This window comes from Miscanthus floridulus, chromosome 5, assembly GCF_019320115.1.
Source record: "Miscanthus floridulus cultivar M001 chromosome 5, ASM1932011v1, whole genome shotgun sequence".
In the NCBI taxonomy this organism is placed as follows: Eukaryota; Viridiplantae; Streptophyta; class Magnoliopsida; order Poales; family Poaceae; genus Miscanthus; species Miscanthus floridulus.
Window position 1 is genome coordinate 144,666,761 of NC_089584.1, and position 15,653 is coordinate 144,682,413.

The following is a 15,653-nucleotide window of genomic DNA, read 5'->3' on the forward strand; positions in this document are numbered from 1 at the left end:
AGCACGTTCTTGGCAGCCTACCACTAAACCTCGAGCTTCTGTGTTCACGAGGTTGAACAAGTCCTTTGTGGATGTAGTGAGAACCACTACAACCATTAATCCCCTGCTTTCTGGCACTAATAGCATCCCCCCTAGGTGCTCGTTCTTAGGTCCCTAGCCAGGATCGATGATCAATTTTTAGTCGTCTTAGCTGAGATCGACGATTGGTTTTCAGTCATCTTCAACCTCCGTCTGGGGCTGGTGATCTTGGTGCCTAGACTAGAGTTCATGTTCATGGCACCTCAATAGTGCAATCTTCTAGGGATTGCTTTGGGGATAGGTCCCTGGCTCCCTTCTGTCAGCAAAGCTTGTTGGTATATTTAACGCACACAGATAAATCTGTAAGCGCACGGATACTACTGTAACTTTTACCTAGAGGTATTCCAAGTATCGTATCTATAGGAAAACATGTGAGACTAACTATGGTCTAACTTAACTAAGGGTAGCAACAAGGTTATGATAAATAGAAGCGTAGAGAGGATAACTAAAGTTCTCTAGTTCTGACTTGGGTAAGCTTATGTCTTCTACTATTCAACTAGGGACATTACTAGGGAAAGACACCAGCAGAGGATGCTTTTCTTTGCAACTGCGTCCTACTTGCGCCTATAGAGGGGGAGAGGTGGACTATAAAGGATCAACGAAGCTATATAGTATAGGCTATATAAAACTTATGTCACTCATGCGATCTACCATCTTCTAGAATGCAGGGTACATCCACGATTAACCCAAGTCTAAACACCATGCTTACACTTACGATTAATACTCTACTCCCTCTAGAACAGGAATAAAGCACTCAAAAGAGTCATGATCCTGATAAATAATATAAACAAGATGCTTACTCGAATTAGAAGTTGATTACTAGAGATATCTCGAAGGCAAGCTCAAGTAGAACTTGGATCCACCAAGGTACAAGCCGTAGAGAGAGCACCGATAGGCTGGCACCTCCTCCAAACTCTTCCCTCACTCTCTATCTCACTATTTCTATTCATAAGACTAGATCCTTTAGAGGACTAATATTCTCTTGATAGCTGGCTCTGATCCTGATGAGGAGAATATGAATTAGGGTTTTAGATGGCTCCAAGGAAGATGGAAGGGGCTGGTGTATATAGGCCGAAGCGTCCAACATGAGCCCTTAGATTAAACCGACTTAAAGGACGACGTAGATGCAACCTAGGAGGATGTTGAGAACTGACATAGCAACGGGAGGCTAACATGGGGGCCCATAGGTTAGGCGGTCTCTTGGTGGGGCTGACCGACCCACATGTTAGAGACACAGGCTTCGCTTTGGTGATTCACCTTCTAGAGTCTTCTAGAGTCTTTCCACGTCGATTATGCGACAAAATTCCATAATTTCCTTTGACGAATAGGTCCCCTTGATGGTTTTCTGGATAAACCCTGCTGAAAACATAGATTCACCAAAACTCATGGAATTTATTAGTTTAAACCCCTACACCTATGTTTGATGATGGAATTAAGTATAAATACAGGTTATGTTGATGGTTTATAATTGATGTTAGTGGTCGTCAATAATTGCCTGTCTCTGGGCCATTATAGGGCAAAATGCAGTAAGCCAATCAGGTGCCGCTCTTGTTTTGAATGGGGACACGCCGTAGTAAATTGCTGTTTGGGGAAGCTGGTCAAACCACGATAGTTTACCGACAATAGTAAAAAGGCCATGGCTCCCTTTGGTTGGTTCAACCAGGCGGCGACCGAGCCATCCTCGTCGAGCCCACCGGTTTTTGCCTCCTTCACCGAAATGGCTCGATCTCTTTTTGATTTCCCTTCATGGGCTGCTAGGGGAGTTGTGCCTGAGTTTAATGTTGCACACCCAACCAAGCCCATTGTTGTTCATACTAAGGCAGCTCGTGACCCTCTTTCACTCTCCATCTCTGTCGATAGAATATTGTCGGCAGTCCTTCGAGGGGTATCCTATGAAGGTAGATTGATCGATAGAGAAGCGTGTGATTAAGAACAAGAAGGCAACAGAGACACATGAGTTAGACAGGTTTAGGCCGTCAGTATGACATAATATCTTACTCCTATGGTCTGTTGGTTTATATTAGCTATCGTATGATATTGCGTGAGTTTGGAGGGGGTCCCTGCCCGCCTTATATAGTCCGAGGAGTAGGGTTACAAGTCGGTTAGATCTGAGAGATAACCGGAAAGTAATAACTGATTACAGTAATCTTAGGATCATATATATCCTAATAGATCTCATAGTATCTTCAGGATATCTTCCCGGTATCTTGCGGGAGGCGCCGAGCAGAATCATGCCCCGCAAGGCTTCGTCTTGAGGGCTGGGCCGCCTCTGGGGGCGTAGCCCATGTGATCTGCCGTGAATATCCGGGGTTGTACCCCCCACAATCTCACTTGACCCTTCCTCTTCCCCTGCTCACCCCTCGGTGGGCACTCCTAAAAACCCCACCACCGAGCTACAGTACTCTCCTCCACCACACCAATGTAGCTCCTCATCTTTGCTGATGATGGCGTACCAGCGCGCTGACCCCTGACCCTTCATCCCCGAGGGCTTCTAGTGGAATGACATTCCTAATAGGCGGTTCATGAGAAGGGTAGTGGCTCCGATGAGGCCACCGACCACCAATGAAGACCTAGCAATCGTCACCTTCGATCCTCTACCGGGTAATCAGCTTAACTTCATTGTGGTTAGAAACATTGTTAGAGAATTCTTAGAGGGTCGTGGTGTTAATCATCGTGCTGTCCTACCCTATCATCTAGGCCAAGCGTAGGTGTGTTTTGTCCATGCTTATGACCGGGATAATATGGTTAGGTTGAGTTCGATGCAGTTTGGGAATATTCAAATCTCCTTTGCCAAGCACAATGAGGGTAGAAATTGGAGGCGGTTTTTTAATGATGATTGTTGGATGATGCTCTTGGGCTTCCCAGAGGATTACAAGTTGAAAAGGCACATACAAAATGCCATTAGTGATTTTGGCAAAGTCATCCTGTGGGAGGAAAGTGATAGCTTCCTTGGGAGGATCATGGTCAGGGCTAGGGTCACTAGTATTCAAGAAGTGCCACAGTTCATAGCCTACTCTGACTCTATGGATCTGAATGGGGACTCCTAGACCATCCAATGTGAGGTCATGTAGCATCACCCTCTAGATTAGGGACCACCTATGGAAGACCCTGTGCCAGATGAACTAGAATTGGACAATGTGGTGCCCTTTGATTTCTTTGGGTTAGGTCAGCCAGTGGTACAACAGGGGCAGAATGATCAACAGGACAATGAAGAAGTGCAGCATGATGAAAGGTCCTAAATGGCTAGAGGGGGTTGAATAGCCTATAAAAAGTTCTACAAATACACTAGAGCAAGAGGTTAGTACACTAAATGGCGAAATGCAATTTTGCTCTATCTCTACAAGGGTTGTAAGCCACCTATTCAATAATTCTAGTTGCTATGATCACTAGACACAAACAATGGCCATGTCACTACTCACTAAGAGCTCTCAACAAGTCTACACTAAAGAGCTCCACTAGGTGATACTAAACTAGCAAGCAAGAGAAGCTCTCAAAACTAATTACACTAAAGAGCGTGACAACTAGTTTGCAAGGAATGTAAAAGATTGAGTATGGTGATTATACCGCCACATCGAGAAATGAACCAATCACAAGATGAAGACAATCCAATCACCGGGAGAAATCCAATCACACAAGAGACATAAGATTTTTCTTCTGAGGTTCACGTGCTTGCCGACACGCTAGTCCCTGTTGTGTGGACCAACACTTGGTGGTTCAGCAGCTAAGAGGTGTTGCACAAACCTCGTCCACACAATTCGACACCGCAAGAACCTACCCACAAGTGAGGTAGCTCAATGACATGAGCAATTTACTAGAGTTACCTTTGGTGCTCCACCGGAAAAGGCACAAGACCCCTCACAAGCAATCGATCGAGCCCAGAGACAATCACCAACTCTGCTCAATGATTCTCTAATCACTGGGTTGTCTAGGTGTCAGCAAACACCAAGAGTAACAAGCTCACAACCAGCCCAAATCACCCAACTAGTGCCACAAGATGATGAAACTCAATGCAATACATTAGAGGCTCTCCAATCTCACTCAAGATGATGAAATCAAGTAAACAAGTGAGTAGTGTGTTGCTAAGCTTCCAAAGGGTGTGCACAAGTGTATGAGGTTCCAAGAGAGTGGCCAAGACCGACCACACCCTCTATTTATAGCCACACAAGCAAATAGAGCCATTGTACCCCATGGAGCTATCTGCACGGGAGCACCGAACATGGCGGAGGCGGTGCCCCAACAGTCACTTTCCAACATCTAGAAAACTAGTCGTTGGTCACTGGTCATGGCATGCTGGTGGCACCGCCCTAGGGGTGACGGTGACCATCCCATCCAAGTCCCTAAAACTGGCCCTCTCTGGAAAATAGGGCGGTGCCCCCCCACACCCATGGCGGTGCCCCCCTCGATTGCCTCAACTCTCTGCCGAAAAGTGACGGTGGCACCGGACACCCTATGGCAATGCACTGCCGTGCCAGTGGTGGTATACACTGATAGGGGCGGTGACCACCCCAAAACTGCTGCTCTCGGCCATGGTTACCCGATCACCGGACAGGCCATGGCGGTGCACCGCCCCTGCCATGGCGGTGACCACCCCGAGGCAAAAACCTCCGTTAACTGCATTCATGATTCTCGATTCGATCCACACGCAGTCTAACACTCCTTTGTAAGCGTTGCTAACCCTCAAAATATTTTTCAAAAACATGTTAGAGTCAAGTTAACATTTCTCAAAAATATTTTCAATAAATATTTTCGCTTGCTCTCTGATGTGCACTAGGCCTAAATGCAATGCATGAAGTTCAACACCTAATGGCACTAGATGACCGAATTGTCTAGTTAAGAATCCCTCTTAACAGTATGACCATCTACCATAAACGTGATCACACTCTCTATAGTATCTTGATCATCAAAACAAAACCCCTAATTATACCTTTGCCTTGATCTCCATAGGGTTTTGTTTTTCTCTTTCTTCTTTTCTAAGTTGAGCACTTGATCATCATCACGTGTGGCCATCTCATCATTTCATATGATCAACATCACCATTTGAGTGCCACCATACTTCACAACTTGGATTACACCAACCTAGCTCATATGATAATTCATGATAAAGGTTAGTGCATAGGTTTCATCAATTATCCAAAACCAAACTAGGGCTTTTCTCAGAAATTGAATGGCAATGAGGACATGCAGCAGAATCAGGAGCAACAGGGTGCTCAGGAGCAGCAAGGTGATCAGGGGCAGGACCAACTTCTGATGCAGCAACCCAATCCCTAGGATCCTTGGCCTGCTTGGCCTAATGAACTCCCAGTCCAGCAGCAGGCCTAGTAGCAGCCAGTACAAGACCTGAACGATCTACCTGTTCAAATGGACGTTGACCTCAATGAGCCAGCGATGTTTGACCCTCTGGAGGTCATCATACACCCAATCAACCCTCCACCCATGGATTTTTTGGGGCAATTTCTTATTTCTCTTTCTTATTTGGTCCTCGTTTAAAGTTGTTTTTCTTCCTTGGCCCTGAAACAAAATTTCTTACCTATTTGGCCTCACTCGAAGTTTCATTTTTCAATCTGGCCTTACCGTCATCTCCCGCCTCTAACACCGTTAAGTGGCACATGAAATGACCAAACTGCCCTTGAGACATTATGAGAAACCAAAGGTCACCCAGGCAGCGTAACAACATAATTTTGAGCACTTTGAATCTAATTTTCATAACATAAAAATTTTTGTTATGAAAATTGGATTCAAAGTGCTCAAAATTATGTTGTTATGCAGCCTGGGTGACCTTTGGTTTCTCATAATATCTTAGGGGCAGTTTGGTCTTTTCATGTGCCACTTAACGGTGTTAGAGGCGGGAGATGACGGTAAGGCCAGATTGGAAAGGGAAACTTCGAGTGAGGCCAAATAGGTAAGAAAATTTGTTTCAGGGCCAAGGAAGAAAGACAACTTTAAACCAGGGCCAAATAAAAAATTTTCTCAGATTTTTTAGAGCTAAATGACTTCATCGAGAAGGTTGAAGAGAACATTCCACAACCGGTAGCCCAGGATCTAGTGGGCCAGATTAGGAATCTAGTGAATGCAGTCCAGGAGAATGTACCAGCCATGATGGAGGGGTTTCCCATCCCACCACTTAAGGACCTCATTGGTGAAGAAGTCCCACTGGACCAGCTTGTTGGGCCTGAAGATGACATTCAACTTGACCAACTTGTTGGGCCTGGAGAGGAGGGATTCCCAAAATTTGCTAATGGAGAGGGCATGCAGCTGCCACCAAATCCAATGGAAGGTGCACTACTGAATCTAGCAGATGAGCTGCAGCAGGAACAGTCTATGGAGCAAGAAGTAGAGGAACTGCATGTGGGAATGGAGATTAATCAGGTTGACATTGGCGGCCAGCAAGGACAGGCGGCTCCTGATAACCCCCAGCATGACAATGAACAGGCAGCATAGGGGCTCCATCTTCATGTTGGAATGGTTCTAGTGCACAACTCAGAGGTGGATCCTACTTTCTAGAGTGGGAGAGAGCCAAGGCTGTAGAAGCCACTAGACTCTGGTCTTCCTTCTTTTGCAACAAAACTCCTGGTAATCTCTCTATTCAGATTCCTACCGACTGGTCCAATTTCTTTATAGTAATATTGCTTTCACCAATGAACATTGCTTGGGCAAGAGATTTTTTGGCATCTAATGCCTTTAGCTTACTGGATAGTCACAATGGCTTCATTGACTTTTCGATCCCCACCAAGTGCCCTTCTAATGGGAAGACATTGTGTCTGACAGAAATCACTAGGGAGCAGCTGGAAAACGAGGAGGGGAAAATAGCTGAAGGACTCACGGTTGAAAAGGATGGGAAAGGGGGACCCAAGGCTTCTAAAGCCACCCCAAAGAAGAGAGGGCCACCACTGTCTGATAAAGAGGTAAGGAGAAGTGAAAGGTTTAAGAATAAAAACAATGGTTTCAAATCATCTACCTGCTCTGACAGAAGATGCATTTCATGTTCCCCTTCACCTCTAATTTTGTCTACCAAGCTAATTAAAAACTTGGGCACTCAATTTTGCAAGATGGACCCTGCTGACCTCACTAATGAAGCTCTGCTGAAGAAAAATAAGAAGATTTCTCCAGTCGGCCAAGGCATGGGCATGGAGGGCCAGGACAGGGAAGCTGTAGCTGAAGAAGGCAGGAGTCCAGGGGCTAGGGATGACCCGGATGGTGATAAGGATCTGGAAGGATGAAGCTTATGCACTGGCTTCAAAGTTACCACATTTTGTAATGATGTGTCAGTATAGACACCAGAATTTGTATGGTCCCATTTTGCTGATGAAGGGCCTACTTACATGGCTAGTTGTTTGGAACTGTATTTACTTAAGTTATCATGAATCAGAACAATGTTAGAAGTTGGAATGTACTCTTTTGGAATGTCAGAGGCATTAATGCCTCATGGAAATGGAATGCAGTTAGAGATAAAATTGTGGAGACGGCTTGTGATGTCATTTGTCTGAAAGAAACAAAAAAGATAGCTTTGACCTTGCTTTCCTGAGAAATATCTGTCCAGCAGGGCTTGATTCTTTTGAATGTCTGCCATCAGTGGGTGCCTCTGGGGGCATACTTATTGCTTGGAAAAGTACGTTATTCAGGGGAGAGCTCTTGTTTAGCAATGAATTTGCTTTATCAGTTGAATTCACTTCTCTGCATAATGATGCCAAATGGATACTTACTTGTGTATATGGACCGTGTATTGCTGACAGAAAAAGAACCTTTATTGTTTGGTTCAAAAATGTGCAGATGCCAGAAGATGTTGACTGGATAGCCATGGGGGATTTCAACTTATAAGATCACTAGAAAATAGAAACAAGCCAGGTGGTAATCTCTTCGAAATGTTTATGTTTAATGATGCAATCAGTAGGTTGGGGTTGTGTTGTAACATGGCTTTGGCGGGTGGCGAAGGCCCCCGACAGCGGGGTGTCGCCAAGGCGTCTTCGACCATCTTAGGGCGGAGACCCGGCGCTGACTAAAGGAACTTTCCCGGCTATGCTCGAAGGGTGCTGAATCTCCTTTTCATCACGGACTCTGCCAAGGCCAGGCACGCATCCCGCCGACCGCTCAGGCGGGCGTCTCCGGTATTACGGTCGGAGGCCGCCTTACCTCTAAACTAATCAAACAAACGATCTTGCCTAAGTGTGCGCAGGTACTCAAGTGCAGGCGCTCGCGGTCCGCGCAAGCGAGCCAGTATGGCCCCTGCGCGGTCGAGCGGAGAACTACGAATGATGTCTCCGCCCATACTGGTGGAGACTCTCCAAGGCGACGGCGCGCCCCTGAAGGCGGAGGCCAGCGGCCGGACGGAGACCTGCGGATGATGCCTCCGCCCGGACCGGCGAAGATTCTCCAAGGCAACAGCGCGCCCCTGAAGGCGGAGGCCAGCGGCGAGAACCATGGCCCCCGCGCGGCCGGGCGGAGACCCACGGGTAATGTCTCCGACCGTCCGGCGGAGACCCGCCGAGGCAGCGGCGCGCCCCGGGAGATGAAGGCCAGCGCCGGGGACCCAGGCCTTTGGGCCGAAGACCGAGCTACAGTGGGCCGGCTGCTCATGGAAGCCCATCACTTGAAGACGGCATGGCAGGATTGCCCCGTGAACAAGAGGCTAGCGGCGGAATATTCCAAGAATGTACTGTAGCAGTTGAGGGGCATTTGTAATAAATTCTGTTATGTAGTAGTTGAGTCCTATAAATAGGGGACACTTGTAACTGTGGAGGTTGGTTGGTGGACGAATTAATGAAACCATAGCTTTCCGTGTCATTCCCTTACTCACCACTCTCCCCCTTATCGTTCTTATCCCGAGCCTCCGCCCGAGGCCGACCGTCCGACGGGCGAAGGCCTCGGTCTCTTCCACGTAGTTTGAAACCGCTAGTTTCAACATTGGCGCCCACTGTGGTTGGGCCAAGGCAAACCAATGATGGCAGGGAAAAGAAAGACCACCACCAGAGCAGCAGTGACCACGGGTCAGCAAGGAAGGCCTAGGCACAACATTTGTATCACCTACGCAACATCGCCAGCGGAGGATGACACCAGAGTAGATGCCTAGGGTCAACCACCAGAACCCCAAGACCGAGAGATTCAAGATCCGGAGGCCCAACCAAACTCAGCCACAGCACCCGAGTAAGAACTGCAACAGCTGCAAGCACAGTTGCAAAGAGCAGAATAAGAGAGGGACAGAATGGCAGCAGTATTCACAGCTAATCAGCAAGCTATTCAAGTGTCAGCACAAGCAGCAGAAATAAGGCAGCAGTTGGCAGTCCTACATGCTGAGATGCTAAGTATGCAGCAAGAAGTACCAGCGACAACCTCCGCAATCCCAGCCTCTGCAGCAACACCAACTGCAACCATGCTTCAAGGTTCTACGCCAGTGATCAGCCAGCCGACGATGCCATCTCAGGTGATGCGGAGGCCTATCGATCCCAAGTCCCCACTATCTGAAGGCATACAACAGTCGCCATGGCCAACAGCGTACAAGCCAATCACACTACCCAAGTTCAATGGAAAGACTGACCCCCATCAGTTCATTATGAGTTACGAGGCAGCAGTAGCCTCCGCCGACGGAGACGATGCCGTCTTGGCAAAGTCATTTGTCATTGCAGCGGAAGGCGACGCGCTGGCTTGGTATTCTATGCTCAAACCAAGTACAGTCTATTCTTGGGAGAACCTCCGGGACAAGATATTGGCAAACTTCAAAGGGCTAACAGCACAGTCGCTGACTTCCATAGATCTGTTTCAGTGCAAGCAAATGCAGGAAGAGACACTACATGACTACTTTCGGAAATTCATGTAACTAAAGGCGAAGGCACCAGATGTCCCAGACGAGATCGCCATTGAAGCAGCGATCAAAGGCCTCTGAATCGGGCCATTCGCAGCACACTTAGCAAGAGAGAAACCAACCTCCATTCAGCAGTTGTATGACGAGTTTGAGAAGTACTGCAGATCAGACAATGACCTACGCAAGAGGCTAGAGGAGCAAGGTCAAAATAGATAACAAAACAGCAGCAAAAATTCCTAGAAAACCTATACGAACCAGAATGTATCAAATCAGAAGCCAGGCCAGGGGCAAGTGCTCAGTATCGAAGGTCAACCCCACCCCAAGCAAGGGTAACTAGCAGCGCCAACACGGCCGGAGACCCAGACAAGGAACCAAGGTCGACAAGGTTACCAAGGCAAAAACTAGAACATAAACCAAAGCCAGAAACAACGCAGGCCATATTGCGTTTTCACGGCGAAAACGCAGGGCACAACACCAAAGATTGTCCGAAGACAAAAGAAACACAAGAAAGGATGAAGAACAAGCAGACTGCCCAACCTCTAACACAGCAGAGCACAAGAGAGGTCAACACCACATACACAACTGGCCACCAGCAGTACTGCCCAATGTACCCAGCGCTAAACGCAACCCAAATACATCCCTCCACACTGGCCTCTGCCTATTACCCAAACTTCCTATCAGCATGGCGGTCATCACCTTCGCAGCAGCCTCCGGTGGGCAACTACAGGTCGGAGGCAAGCCTGACCTACATAAACCCAAAATCTCCCCATATAACCTACCTCGAAACAAACCCACCGGAGCAAAACCGAATAAGGTTCGAGCCTCCGCAGCCACAGCACCACATGCAGCAACTGCCTCTGCCACCACCACACAACCAACCCCCAACACCAAAAAATGAGCCAAACCCAGAAAACAAAGTCAACCCTCATGGAGCACTGCCAACAATAGGCATGATATTGCCAATCGCCGGAGGATCATCAAAGGAGTTTCAAACGAAAAAGCAGAAAAAGGATCACCTCCGCCTAGTAAACAATGTAGCAGTCCAAGGCCCGGTGAAACACACAGATTGGTCCAGAGTCCCAATCACCTTCACAGAAGAAGATCTCCAGCTAGAGAGCTACCCTCACGCAGACGCAATGGTGATCAAGACCAACATAGTAGCATGGGAGATAAGCAGAATACTGGTCGACACAGGCAGTTCAGCAGATATCATCTTCGCAAATACATTCGACCAAATGAAGCTCAACAGAAATCAACTACAACCCTCCGAATCCCCTTTAATAGGATTCGAAGGCAAGCAGATACAAGCATTAGGAAAAATCTCACTCCCAGTGTCGTTCAGAACTCAAGCGAATGCCAGAACCGAGTACATAACCTTCGACGTTGTCAATCTGTATTACCCATACAATGCCATCTTGGGTAGAGGATTCACAACCAAATTCAACGCAGCCCTACATATGGCCTACCTGTGCATGAAAATACCAGCACTCCATGGTATTATCACAGTCCGAGGCAGCCAGAAAGAAGCAAGAAACATAGAGAAAGCTATCTATAGAGCCCAAAGAAACATCAATGCAGTCGAGTCGGTGAACAAAGAACTAGAGCCTCCGGACATGCCCAAAGGAGAAACAGATATGGCAGGTCAAGAAGAGATAAAGCTGATCCCTCTAGAAAAAGAGTTACCAGATAGAAAAGTAACAATCAGCTCAAAATTGTGCAAGGCAGAAGAGGAAGAGCTCATGGCAACCCTAGTTAAAAACAAGGACATCTTCGCCTGGTCAGCCTCCGACCTCTAGGGAGTCAGCAGGGACATCATACAGCATGAACTGGATATCAATGAAAACATGAGACCAAGAAAGCAGAAACAGAGAAAAATATCGGAGGACAGAATCCTGGCAGCAAAGGCGGAGGTGCAAACACTGCTAGATGCAAAAGTGATCAGGGAAGTCAAGTATTCAGAATGGCTTGCAAACGTAGTCTTGGTACCAAAGAAAAATGACAAAATGAGAATGTGCATAGATTTCATAGATCTGAATAAAGCTTGCAAGAAAGACCCTTTCCCATTGCCAAGAATAGATGCCTCCATCAACAAGGCAGCTAGATGCTAGAGGTTCTCTCTCCTTGACTGTTTCTCTGGGTATCACCAAATCTGGATGAAAAAAGAAGACGAAGATAAGACAAGTTTCACCACCCCATTTGGGACATACTGCTACACTAGAATGCCGGAGGGACTCAAGAATGCCGGAGCAACCTTTGCTAGAATGACAAAGGAGATTTTGGGATCATAGCTAGATAGAAATATCATAGCCTATGTCGACAACATAGTGGTCATGAGCAAGAACAAGGATGATCATGTCTTCGACTTACAGGAGACCTTCACCAACCTTAGGACAACTGGCCTCTGCCTCAACCCAGACAAATGTATATTTGGAGTCATAAAAGGGAAGATGCTCGGTTATATCATAAGCAGCAAAGGCATCAAAGCGAACCCGGACAAAACCAGAGCAATAATGGCAATGGCAGAGCCCAAAAACAAGAAGGAAGTATAAAAGCTAACAGGAAGAATAGTAGCGCTCAACAGATTTATCTCAAAATCAGCAGAACGCAGCCTACCCTTCTTCCAAGCCCTGAGGGGCAGAGGCAACTTCGAATGGGGGTCTAAGCAGTCGGAGGCATTTCATAACTTGAAAGAGTATCTGGCAAACTCACTGATGGTCTCCATCCTAGAATCGAATAGCCACCTATTGCTGTATGTGGCGGCCTCCGACCATGCAGTCAGCGCAGTCTTAGTCCACGAGCTAGAAAAAGAATCAGGCAAAACTCAAAAACCAGTTTATTTCATCTTAGAAGCACTGTTCGGAGCCAAACTAAACTATATAGAGGTAGAAAACGTTGCCTACGCAGTGCTGATGGCATCAAGAAAACTAAAGCATTACTTCCAAGCCCACGAAATCTCAGTTCCAACATCGCTGCCACTATAAGACTTGCTCAGAAACAAAGAAGCCTCTGGTAGAATAGGCAAATGGGCTACATAGCTATCACAGTTTGGAATCTCATATGTCCCCAGAACAGCAATCAAATCACAAGTATTAGCTGATTTTGTAGTAGATTGGACACCTCCGACAGAGCCCAAGATACAACCAACAACTCAAGGCTGGATAGCATTCACGGATGGAGCCTAGGGCCAAGCCGAAGCAGGAGGCTCTGCCGTCCTAATGGCACCCTCCGGCATCAGACTAAAATACGCAGCAAGGCTAGAGTTCAAATCAATAAACAACATAGCAGAATATGAAGGCCTGATCTTAGCGCTGAGCAAAGCAAAGGCCCTAGGGGCAAAAACATTGACAGTCAAAAAAGATTCTCAAGTGGTCACTGGCCAAGTAGAGAAAGAATACACAGCAAGAGAGCCAGAACTCATCAAATACCTATCCATTGTCAGAAATTTGGAGCGGAGATTCAAGGGTTTCACCCTGAAGCACATCCCAAGATCAGAAAATGCAGAGGCAGATGAATTGGCAAAGGCTATGGCAAACAACCTGCAACTGCCTCTAAATACTTTTTACTAGATCTTGAAGTCTCCAGCAACTGTGGAGACATCTAAGGCACTAAAACCCATACTACACCTGCAAAATGAAGATTGGAGAAAGGTGATAACAGAATTCCTAGAAGGCAAAACCACCGAAGAAGATGAAGCAAAAGCAGCAAGAATACAGGCCAGGGTAAGAAATTACACAATCATAAATGGCGTACTGTACAAGAAAGGAGTAGTCCAGCCTCTCCTCAAATGCATATCACAGAGCGAAGGCATAGAGTTGCTTCAAGAAATACACTCAGGAATTTGCGGGTCGCACATTGGCTCCAGAGCTTTATTAGCAAAGGCAATAAGGCAAGGCTTTTATTGGCCAACACACATACAAGACGTAGAGCAGACAGTCAGAACATGCAAAGCATGCTAAACATTCTCTCTAGGATAGTCAAAACCATCATCGGAGACCCACCTTATACCTCCGATATGGCCGCTGCAAAGATGGGGGATGGACCTGGTCAGCCCATTACCTCCATCCCAAGGAGCAAATAGATTCGCAGTAGTGGCAGTGGAATATTTCACAAGATGGATAGAGGCAAAGCCTCTGGCGAAGATAACCTCAGAAACTATCAAAAAATTCTTCTGGCAGAACATCGTTTGCAGATTCGATGTACCAAGGATCTTGACAGTAGACAATGGAAAACAATTCGATTCAGAGAACTTCAAAGAATTCTGCAAAAGCATAGGGACAAAATTAGCCTTTGCCTCTGTATACCACCTAGAGTCCAATGGAGCAGTGGAAAGAGCAAACAGAATAGTCTTTTCAGCAATATAAAAAACAATGCTGGGCCTACGCAAAGGAAAATGGATAGATGAATTACCTAGAGTTATTTGGTCACACAATACATCTGTCTCAAGAACAACAGGATTCACACCATTCAAACTGCTTTATGGAGAAGAGGCCATGATGCCAGAAGAAATAAAGCATGAAAGCCTCCGCACAATAAGTCAGCTGATGTTGCAAGATGAAGAATATGCAAAAGAAACAATAGAAGCCACCAGACTGGAAGCAGTCGACAACATTGCAAAATATTAGTCCCAAACCAAGAAGTGGAGAGTCTCTCAGGTGGTAAGGAAAGACATAAAACACGGAGACCTCGTACTCAGGAGAAAACCCAACGCACAACTTGTCGGTAAGTTGCAACCGAAATGGGAAGGCCCATACACAGCAACGGCAGCAGGCCGACCTGGTTCTTTCCACTTGATCGACAGCGAAGGTGTCACGACAACCCACACATGGAATATTGACAGCCTTCGCAGATACTACATCTAGGCAATGTACCAAAGGGCAACCTCCGCAAAATATAAGCGGAGGCCCCTACATGCATTTACCTTAGTTTTTTTTTACTTCATTCAAAACAAAATATAAAAGAGCCTGCACTCTTTTCCTCACAGGGGAACTCCAAGCGGAGGTGAGATTTTTAACGAGGTAGGCTCAATGTAAAAATCCTCTACAAGTATAAAGAGGTAATTCCCCAAAAGAACGCCACAAAGAACCCAAAACCGAAAGCGGCCAGCTCTAGCGCCGCAATATTCGATAAACAAAAACTACAGGTCCTTTCAAAGCGCCAGCCATAGGCAAGGGCAATTTGAAACGACCTCTATAGCCAAACAGGCCTTCGCCCTTGACAAAGTCCTGACCAAAGTCAGGCATCAAGGCAAAAATCTTTGGCCAAAAAGGCCTCCGACCCTTGATAAAGACCTGACCAAAGTCAGGCATCAAGGCCAAAATCTTTGGCCAAAAAGGCCTCCGACCCTTGACAAAGACCTGACCAAAGTCAGGCATCAAGGCCAAAATCTTTGGCCAAAAAGGCCTCCAACCCTTGACAAAGACTTGACCAAAGTCAGGCATCAAGGCCAAAATCTTTGGCCAAAAAGGCCTCCGACCCTTGACAAAGACCTGACCAAAGTCAGGCATCAAGACCAAAATCTTTGGCCAAAATGGCCTCCAACCCTTGACAAAGACCTGACCAAAGTCAGACATCAAGGCAACAACCTCGGTGGAACAGGCCTCCGACCTTAGCAAAAAAAACCCTAGCATCAGGGGCAACAAATTTGTGGCGCTAGAACCAGGAAAAAGGTCTCCGCCATCTGAAACAGGAAAAACAGAAAGTGCCTGACAAAACACTGCCACCACTGCGGCACCAGGCCTCTTTACTTCAAAGATCTCGAGGAGAACGAATAATTTAGGCAACA

General features: G+C 46.7%; 1 pseudogene; it reads left to right on the forward strand.

Moving 5' to 3' along the window:
* The first annotated feature begins 2,522 nt into the window (after positions 1 to 2,522).
* LOC136455550 (uncharacterized) lies at positions 2,523 to 3,317 on the forward strand (annotated as a pseudogene).
* The last annotated feature ends 12,336 nt before the right edge of the window (positions 3,318 to 15,653 follow it).